The sequence below is a fragment of the Muntiacus reevesi genome, chromosome 1 (assembly GCF_963930625.1).
Source record: "Muntiacus reevesi chromosome 1, mMunRee1.1, whole genome shotgun sequence".
Classification (NCBI taxonomy): domain Eukaryota; kingdom Metazoa; phylum Chordata; class Mammalia; order Artiodactyla; family Cervidae; genus Muntiacus; species Muntiacus reevesi.
Genome location: NC_089249.1, coordinates 58,102,543 through 58,112,763, shown reverse-complemented (window position 1 = coordinate 58,112,763; position 10,221 = coordinate 58,102,543).

The window sequence follows — 10,221 nt, the reverse complement described above, 5'->3', positions numbered from 1 at the left end:
TGGCCTGACTGACTGCCCTCCACACCCGCCCTACACTCAAGGTTGGGGCAGAAATGAAATTTCTGGCTGGGAAACTGAGGCTTTTGGCAGGGTCCGCTGGGTCCACAATCTCTCGACAATTCCTGCCCCTTACCGGGCACTGCTGCCCCCGCCAGCCCTGCTGTGTTGCATAGCTGCTCTTAGGACTAAAATTCCAGGCTGTGAATGCAGGTTCCAGATGAGCCGCCCCGCCAAGAGCCACTGGCCTTTGCGTTCTCTTCCAATCCATGGATGCACATTCATGGCAGCTGCCAGGGAGATCTGTGCTCCCTAGTGTGACCCGGATGAAGGTGGGAAAGGAGCAGGGCTGAGAGTGACCGCTTCATCACGTGGACAGCAAGCGGACACCCTTGTGTCCAAACGAAGAGAAGAAATGTCTGAGCAGGGGCCCCGGTCCCAGCTCTCTCAGCTCTTTGCCCAGTGCTCCCGCAGGGCAGGCTGTGAGCTGTGATATGGGATCAGTGCTGTTGGGTTAGTCACTTCAGCCGTGTCCGACTCTTTGCGGCCCCATGGACTCTAGACCGCTCGGCTCCGCCGTCCGTGGAAATTTCCAGGCAAGAATACTGAAGTGGGTTGACATTTCCTTCTCCAGGGGAGCTTCCCAAGCCAGGGATTGAACCCAGATCTCCTGCACTGCAGGCAGACTCTACCGTTTGAGTCACCAGGAATGACTGAGCCCAAAAGCAGGCTTCGCCACTCCTTAGCAGAGTTAGGTTTTTGCAGGCATCTTTTACCTCTTAGCTTAGTTTCCTTAACCATGTGAGGGTAGGCAGTTTTGGTTTTGGGGGGTTTTTTGGCCACACTGCAAGGTTTGCAGAATATTAGTTCCTCAACCAGGGATTGAACCCGTGCACCCTGCAGTGGAGGCGTGGAGTGTTAACCTGTGTTAACACTCCGTGGGAAGTCCTGAGGTTAGGCTGTTTCTATGGGCTTCCCTGGTGGCTCAGACCATAAGGAACCTGCCTGCCAAGGCAGGAAACCTGCATTTGATCCCTGGATCAGGAAGATCCCCTGGAGAAGGGAATGGCTACCCACTCCAATGTTCTTGCCTGGAGAATGCCATGGTCAGAGGAGCCTGGTGGGTTGCATTCCATGGGGTTGCAAAGAGTCAGACACAACTGAGTGAATAACACTTTCATGCTGTTTTTCCCCACCAAGCTTCTGACATCAAGCATGTTGACAACTTTTCCAGCACCACTTCAGCAACTGTCAGAAGCACCAGCTGGGTGTCCAACATTCCGTTCAGTTCTGACCCTGCTTACCCAGAGTTAACACGGTTCCCATGGGCGAAGGGCTCAGTCCACAAGCCTGGCCCCACAACAGATGCGAGTGGCACAGCGGGTCCCCGGGGTCCCACCACGCCCCCTGAGGAGTTGCTAGCAGAGCTCACAGAACAAGAATGTGACTGCCAGCCAAAGCATTTAGGAATGACCAGGTCAGAGCTCTGTCTGGTAGTCTGGGCCCAATTAAGGTCCATGGTGCCCAGTGGTGTTACCCAGAAATAGCAAGTGTCCATTCCCTGCTGAACTTCATGTTCTAAACGTCATGGTATCATGATAAAATGTGGGCTGTTTTGGCAGTAGCTGTACCCAAAGGCTGAGGAACACTTTGTGGTATTAAGAAACTCCTGTTGCTATGAAGCTGCTTAGTTCACTGGCCTGACTGTAAGGCATGAAACCTATTACTCTTTACTTTGGCAGCTAGGTGAGAGTGGGATGGTAGAGTTGCAAATAGATTTATCTTGATAAAAGTATTGAATAAGGTTTCCACTTTCACCCGTATTAAATAATTTAGATTTAAAAACTTTAGATCTTTATCTCATATTTATATAAAGTGTCCAACTCAGCTCAGCTTGCCGGGGACTTCCCTGTTTGGGCACTTTGAAGTCCTGCATCCTGGGAAAACTTTCGGTCCCAGACAAACTGGGATAGTGGGTGAAACCCATGCCACGTGCAAAAGTCAGAGGTAGGTCTGCTTGACCTATAAATCTTCAGTAGGAACAGTCCTAGGATTGTTCATCTTATTGGGCAGGAAACAACCAAGCCACTGGTTGGGAGACAAGTGAGAATGTCACAGAGTGACCAGCTCAGAAAGGAAAGAAACACTCAGCCATCCTCATTGTTTATGGTTCTGTATTCACGAACTCACCTAGAACTCACTAGAGCATATTTATAAATCCAAGATTAATGCTCATAGCTCTTTTTTAGGCCTTTAATGGATATCTGCAGAGCGGCCAAAACGTTCACGTCGCCCCATACCTGCCGTTCCCAGCTGTGGTTAGCCAGCTGTGCCTTCTTGTTTCAGTCTCTGCTATAAACAAGGGTCCTTTCTGTCATCGGTTTACTTATTTGTTTCACATTTTGGTGCCTTTTGGTGGCGATTTTGCAACTTAAAATGGTGCCCAAGTGAAGAGCTGAGGGCCATCTGGTGCAGCCAAGCTCTAGAAGGCTGTGACGGCCTTATGGAGACAATGGATGTGTCAGTTGAGCTTAGGAACGGCACCAGTGACAGTTCCAAATTAATGAATCATATGTGCATCAAACAAGGTGTCTTTAAACAGAAGCACCCATCACACACGGTTGCGTTTTTTTTTCTAAATATTTATTTATTCATTTTGTAGCACCTGGTCTTCGATGCAGCATCAAAGGGATCTTTAGCTGCAGTGTGTGGACGATTAGTTGAAGCATGTGGCATCTAGTTCCCCAACCAGGGATCAGACCCAGGTCTCCTGCATTGGGAGCCTGTGATTAAAGAGCAGCATTCTAAAAAGCTTTATGTCTGTGTCTGACTTCATCACTTATTTCTAAAGTCTCTGAAGACTTGGGCTACTCACCTGCTTATAAGGAACTTGGCTAGAATTGGGGGGAAGAGGTGCTCAGCAAGGGGGAGGAGGAATCAGAGCAGTGGCGGCAACAGAGCATCTGCGAGAGGTGCGGGACGAGGATGCGGGGCCGGGACACAGGCAGGCAAGACGGCCTCCCGTGTAAAGGGGAAGGGTGTTCAGGGCCAGGTCTGGCGCGGGGACTTCCGGGTCTGGGCATGCATTGAAGAGAGGGCGAGCTATAAGAACTGAGCTATAAGTTAGCTGTTGACCCCTGGCAAGTCACACCCTCTTGAAGGGTTACTTTTCTCCACTCTAAAAGAGAGAGGAGATTGCTAAGGACCAAAAACAGAAGATTTTGTTTTAATTGCTTTATATTTCACATTGGGAAGTAGTGGGTCCTGGGCTTTTGCACTCTTTTAGGCCATCTCCTTGGCAGAAGATCACAACAAGATTAGCTCCCCTTTAATGGTTACGAGAGCTGGCTTTATGGGCAGACCCGCTGGTTGGGTTTCAGCCATGATTCTGTCACTGCTAAGCTGTGTGGACTTAGGCAGGGCCTGTACCTCTCTGGGTCAGTTCCCCCTTTGCTGAAGTGAGGGTGGTGATGGTAGCCACCTGATAAGGTTGGTTAATAGATGTAAAGGTGTGCCTGGCCTAGAGAGAAAGAGCCTATGCGCCTGCACAAAGCCTGAAACCAGGCCTAGAGGGAGAGGGAACGTGCACGCGCCTGCACACACACAGACACACACACACACAGCCTGCAGCCAGGCTAGAGAGAGAGCATGTGCACATGAACACACACACAGCCTGCAACACACAGGCCTAGAGAGAGCACATCCCTGCAACCATGCCTAGAGAGAGAGAGAGCATGTGTGCACATGCACACGCACACACACACACACACAGCCTGCAACTAGGCCTAGAGAGAGAGAGAACATGTGAGTGTGTGCACACACACACAACCCGCAACCATGCCTAGAGAGAGAGAGAGCATGTGCGTGCATGCACGTGTTCACACACACACAACCTGCAGCCAGGCTAGAGAGAGAGCATGTGAACCCACACACGCACACACACAGTTAACCGTCACAGTAAGGGGAGCTTTTATAAGGATGAAACAGATGCAGAAAAACTAAGCAACTTACACTATATCCAAGATGGACCCAGTATGACATGTCCCCGCCACTGGCTCTTAGCCGCCTCTCAATGATGCCCACAAATCCCAGGATATCGGGACGGGGGTGAAGTAGATGACTCAGAAGCCTCCTGACCCGGAAAAGAAGTGGGGGAGCACATAAAACAGGCTGTGCAGGGTTGTTACCGGGCAAGACCTTGAAGGCCCTCGGCTCAGTGCCCACAGGCCCGGCCCCTGGGGCCCCGGACACCTGCCTCTGGCCACCAAAGTGATGAGGCTTTGAGGGTCTTACTGCTCCCCAGCTCAGACACAGAAGATTGTGATGTGTGAAAACTTGGACACAGTTTTCAAAAGATAATCTAGGAGAAGGAGCAAATTTTAAGCACGAGTCACACAAGCCAGACACTTATTTAAAATGCATCCTCCTGCTGCCTGAACCTCAGTTTTCTCCAGGACAAAATGAAGATAGCAGTTCCTAAAGGATAATGGTGCAGTGAGGATTTAAGGAGAGAGAGCATGGGGCCTGGCTCACTGTGAACGCTGAACAAACTAAGCTTCCTTCCTGCATTTCCTTGTTATTCCCTTAGGAAGCCTCCTCTCAAAGAGAAGCCATGACTTTGACCTGCAGATTGCAATGCAAGTCCTGAGCCAAATAATCTGAGAGCCTATTGTGTATAAGGGCCAGTGTGGCTGAGGACGTGTTGAACATAAAGTCACAGCTCTGCCCTCTCTGACGGACACGATGTACACTTTTTTTTTGGTCACGCCATGTGGCGTGAGGGCCTTAGTTCCTATCCAGGGATCAAGTCCTTCCCCCTGCTCTGCCCCCTGAAGTAGAAGCCCGGGGTCATGACCACTGGACTGCCAGGGCATTCCCCGTGTATTAACATTTCAAAGACTGAGACAGCCTGTACTGCATACACCTGATTGGACTTCTTCAGCCCAGTATTTCCTGGGTTATCTACTCTGCCATAAAGACTGGGGGGTTTTGAGGCTTTCAGTGGCCCTGTTCACCAGAATTTCTGCTCTTCCTCTTCCGAGCAAAAGGTAGACTTGCGTTTCCATGACCCCGTCCATGTGACTTGCTGTGGTCAACGAATGGTGGGCAGAAGGGAAGGTGACACCCGGATGAACACCTTTACTCGCTGTGTTCCTCCCCCACCGCCCATCCCGACCCTGGGTCCAGAGGCAGGGAAAGGTTCAGGCGGGGCCGCCCGGCTCCAAAGGGCACGCACCCTGAGAAGTGAAACTTTTGGGAGCATAACCCCATTAATCTTAACTGATAAAAGTCCCTAGTCCCATCTGCAAGGACATCAGCGTTCCAGAAAACTTGGTTTACGAAGGGCTGACCTAAATACAAGTTAGTGACCACACTGCTTCCCTTGACAAAGTCAAACCCGAGTTTCAGAGGCCATGAGGAAGGCACGCTGGGTCTTCACAGATCCCCGCAGAGCTGACCCCTGCTCTTAGTTTGGGGTGCCCTGAGGTGAGGGCCTCGCCTCCATCCCGTCTCCCCAGCTCCTGCCACCGGAGGAGTGAAGGTGAGCAGCTGAGAGGAAGGAACACAGTTGCCAGCAGGAGGCGGAGGACCGGGGGGATGCCCGGGGCGGGGGCGTTGCGGGGAGGCAGCTTCCTCAGGTCGGGTGGGAGGTGACTTGACCGATTCTGGGCCCAAGAATGGCCTGAGGCAGAGTTCAGGCCACCAGCCGCTGCCCGGAAGTTGTTGCCACAGCCCAGGGCAGGGGCGGGCTGCCAAGAGGGACTGGCTTCCAGGGGCCTGAAATGGAGGTGGAGGTGGCGGGCAGCACAGGGACCAGCTGGGGGAGAAGGCGGCGGGGACTCAAGGCGCCGCCGGGTCCTGGCTCCGATGATAGAGCTGAGCCCTGCCCTGGGGGAGGGTGTGAGGGAGGCAGCCAGGGGCAGGTCGGGGATGTCAGGTGGGCCCTCCCCTGGACCAGAGAGTGGGGAGCCCTCAGAGTGAGCGAGGCCTCCCCAGGGGTGGCTGGATGCTCTCCGCAGGGCGGCACGTCCAGGCCACGGGGAAGCGCCGGATACCCAGGGTGCAGTAGGGAACTCGGGGGCCCAGAGGGAGGTGGGGTCCAGGAAGGAGGGTCTGGGCCTCAGTGTCCAGGACAGAGCACGTGAAGGCCACCTGACCTGGCCGAGCCCATCTGGGGCAGCGGGCCCGGGAACCCGCGTAGGGCTGGGGGTGGGGGTTGGCAGAGGACTTTAAAGGAGCTTGGCCGTGAGGCAAGAAAGGCAGCACAGCGCGAAGGATGCAGAGACAAGGGGAAGCAGTTGAACAATCACATTTATTATGAATTATTTCCTGATGAACGCAGAAATTCAATATAAAATGTAATTACGGGGAACGGCATCATGGTAACCACATCAGTAACCGGGCAAACAGCCTTTCACTCTCCACTCTACACAGAGACTCCTGAGGCAGGAGCATCCCAGCGTATCAAGGGGTCATCAACATTGACAGGGTGGGAGAAACTTGAGGGTGTTTCACACGCTGATGAGAAACCCGCAGTGCTAGAAAGGTGAGGTCCTGGGGGGTGGAGACGATGTCAGGGGGGGTGAGCTGGGGTCAACCAATGAGGAGGAGACGGGGTCGCATGTAAAGCACCAGTGAGGCGGAACCCTGGATATTCCTAAGAAAAAGTAATACACTTCCTACTCTTGGTGCACATTTGAAAAAAATTAATAAAACACGTGCTCATGGTAAGAAGGTGGAATAATCACAAATACAAAGTCAGTCCCATGTCATCCTATCCTAACACATCTCTTTCCTTACAATGACGGCAGAACCAGCGTAGAGAATGCTACCTAAATGGAAGTATCTTGGTTATTATAAAATACTGCTAAGGTGGGGTTGCATGTGTTTAGACCCGTGCCTCGGTTCTGGCAGAGAAGGCCACGGGGACCCGGAGCACGGGGCTCGGGGAAGGTGTGGGAGGGCGCCACCAGGAGCCCGGGTCAGCTCAGCAAGGGGACAGCGCTTGGTCCCGGGCCCAGGTGGTCAGAGAGCCCTCCACGCAGCCCTGCCTCACTCGGGAAGTGAAGGCCACCAGCAGAGGAGGCCCCGGAAACGCGAGGGGCCGCCAGGAGCCCCCCGGGGCACTTCCGGCACTGCAAGCCGACCCCGTGTTTTCACAGGCAGCCCCTGCCGCTCCCCTCACGGTGCAGCTCTGTCTGGCCCTGCTGGTTCTTCGGCTCCAGGACACCTACACGGTGTGGGTGAGAGCTGCGGCTTTTCAGGCCCACAAGTAGGACCTGAGCTTATTGCTCCTTTCCTTTTTGGTATCCTCAAGTGCATAAATAAGGAAAACACACACACAGATTGCACCCTGGGTCATGTTATATGTGCAGCGGGCCCATGTAATCTGTGCCTGCCAACAGATACCACCCTAGAGAGACCTGCCTCCGGGTCATCTCCATTAGCGCTCGGGGCGGGGGGGGGCATGCCAGGGTGACTATTTTATGCACTGGATTTTTATTTTCAAGGCTTCTTCTCTGAATATTTTACTGATTCTCATAACAGATAATTCAACAGATATTAAGATTCCTTTATGTTTAATATCAGTTCAGCTCAGTTCAGTCGCTCAGTCATGTCCGACTCTTTGCAACCCCATGAACCGCAGCACACCAGGCCTCTCTGTCCATCACCAACTCCCGGAGTCCACCCAAACCCATGTCCATCGAGTCAGTGATGCCATCCAGTCATCTCATCCTCTGTCGTCCCCTTCTTCTCCTGCCCTCCATCTTTCCCAGCATCAGGATCTCTTCCAATGAGTCAGCTCTTCACATCAGATGGCCAAAGTACTGGAGTTTCAGCTTCAGCATCATTCCTTCCAATGAACACCCAGGACTGATCTCCTTTAGGATGGACTGGTTGGATCTCCTTGCAGTCCAAGGGACTCTCAAGAGTCTTCTCCAACACCACAGTTCAAAAGCATCAATTCTTCAGTGCTCAGATTTCTTTATAATCCAACTCTCCCATCCTTACATGACCACTGGGAAAACCATAGCCTTGACTAGACAGACCTTTGTTGACAAAGTAATGTCTCTGCTTTTTAATATGCTGTCTAGGTTGGTTATAACTTTCCTTCCAAGGAGTAAGCATCTTTGAATTTCATGGCTGCAGTCACCATCTGCAGTGATTTTGGAGCCCAGAAAAATAAAGTCAGCCACTGTTTCCCCATCTATTTCCCATGAAGTGATGGGACTGGATGCCATGATCTTAGTTTTCTGAATGTTGAGCTTTAAGCCAACTTTTTCACTCTCCTCTTTCACTTTGATCAAGAGGCTCTAGTTCTTCTTCACTTTCTGCCGTAAGGGTGGTATCATCTGCATACCCGAGGTTATTGATATTTCGCCCAGCAATCTTGATTCCAGCTTGTTCTTCCTCCAGTTCAGCGTTTCTTATGATGTACTCTGCATATAAGTTAAATAAGTAGGGTGACAATATACAGCCTTGACGTATTCCTTTTCCTATTTGGAACCAGTCTATTATTCCATGTCCAGTTCTAACTGTTGCTTCCTGACCTGCATACAGGTTTCTCAAGAGGCAGGTCAGATGGTCTGGTATCCCCATCATTTTCAGAACTTTCCACAGTTCATTGTGATCCACACAGTGAAAGCCTTTGGCATAGTCAATAAAGCAGAAATAGATGTTTTCCTGGAACTCTCTTGCTTTTTTGATGATCCAGCGGATGTTGGCAATTTGATCTCTGGTTCTTGTGCCTTTTCTAAAACCAGCTTGAACATCTGGAAGTTCATGGTTCATGTATTGCTGAAGCCTAGCTTGGAGAATTTTGAGCATTAATTTACTAGCGTGTGATATGAGTGCAATGGTGTGGTAGATTGAGCATTTTTGGCATTGCCTTTCTTTGGGATTGGAATGAAAACTGACCTTTTTCAGTCCTGCAGCCACTGCTGAGTTTTCCATATTTGCTGGCATATTGAGTGCAGCACTTTCACAGTATCATCTTTCAGGATTTGAAATAGCTCAACTGGAATTCCATCACCACCACTAGCTTTGTTCATATCGATGCTTCCTAAGGCCCACTTGACTTCACATTCCAGGATGTCTGGCTCTAGGTGAGTGATCACACCATTGTGATTATCTGGGCCGTTAAGATCTTTTTTGATACAGTTCTTCTGTGTATTATTGCCACCTCTTCTTAATATCTTTTGCTTCTGTTAGGTCGGTACCAATTCTGTCCTTTATTGAGCCCATCTTCCCATAAAATATTCCCTTGGTATCTCTAATTTTCTTGAAGAAATCTCTAGTCTTTCCCATTCTATTGTTTTCCTCTATTTCTTTGCATTGATCACTGAGGTAGGCTTTCTTATCTCTCCTTGCTATTCTTTGGAACTCTGCGTTCAAATGGGTATGTCTCTCCTTTTCTCCTTTGCTTTTCACTTTTCTTCTTTCCACAGCTATTTGTAAGGCCTCCTCAGACAGCCATTTTGCTTTTTCGCATTTCTTTTTCTTGGGGATGGTCTTGATTCCTGTCTCCTGTACAATGACACAAACCTCCGTTCATAGTTCATCAGGCACTCTGTCTATCAGATTTAGTCCCTTAAATCTATTTCTCACTTCCACTGTATAGTCATAAGGGATTTGATTTAGGTCATACCTGAATGGTCTAGTCGTTTTCTTCACTTTCTTCAATTTCACTCTGAATTTTGCAATAAGGAGTTCATGTTCTGAGCCATAGTCAGCTCCCAGTCTTGTTTTTCCTGACTGTATACAGCGTCTCCATCTTTGGCTGCAAAGAATATAATCAGTCTGATTTCGGTGTCTACCATCTGGTGATGTTCACGTGTAGAGTATTCTCTTGTGTCGTTGGAAGAGGGTGATTGTTATGACCAGCGCGTTCTCTTGGCAGAACTCTATGAGCCTTTGCCCTGCTTCATTCTGTACTCCAAGGCCAAATTTGCCTGTTATTCCAGGTGTTTCTTGACTTCCTACTTTGGCATTCCAGTCCCCTATAATGAAAAGGACATCTTTTTTGGGTATTAGATCTAGAAGGTCTTGTAGGTCTTTACAGAACAGTTCAACTTTAGCTTCTTCAGCGTTACTGGTCGGGTCATAGGCTTGGATTACCGTGATATTGAATGGTTTGCCTTGGAAACGAACAGAGATCATTCTGTCATTTTTGAGATTGCATCCATGTACTGAATTTTGGACTCTTTTTGTTGACCATGATGG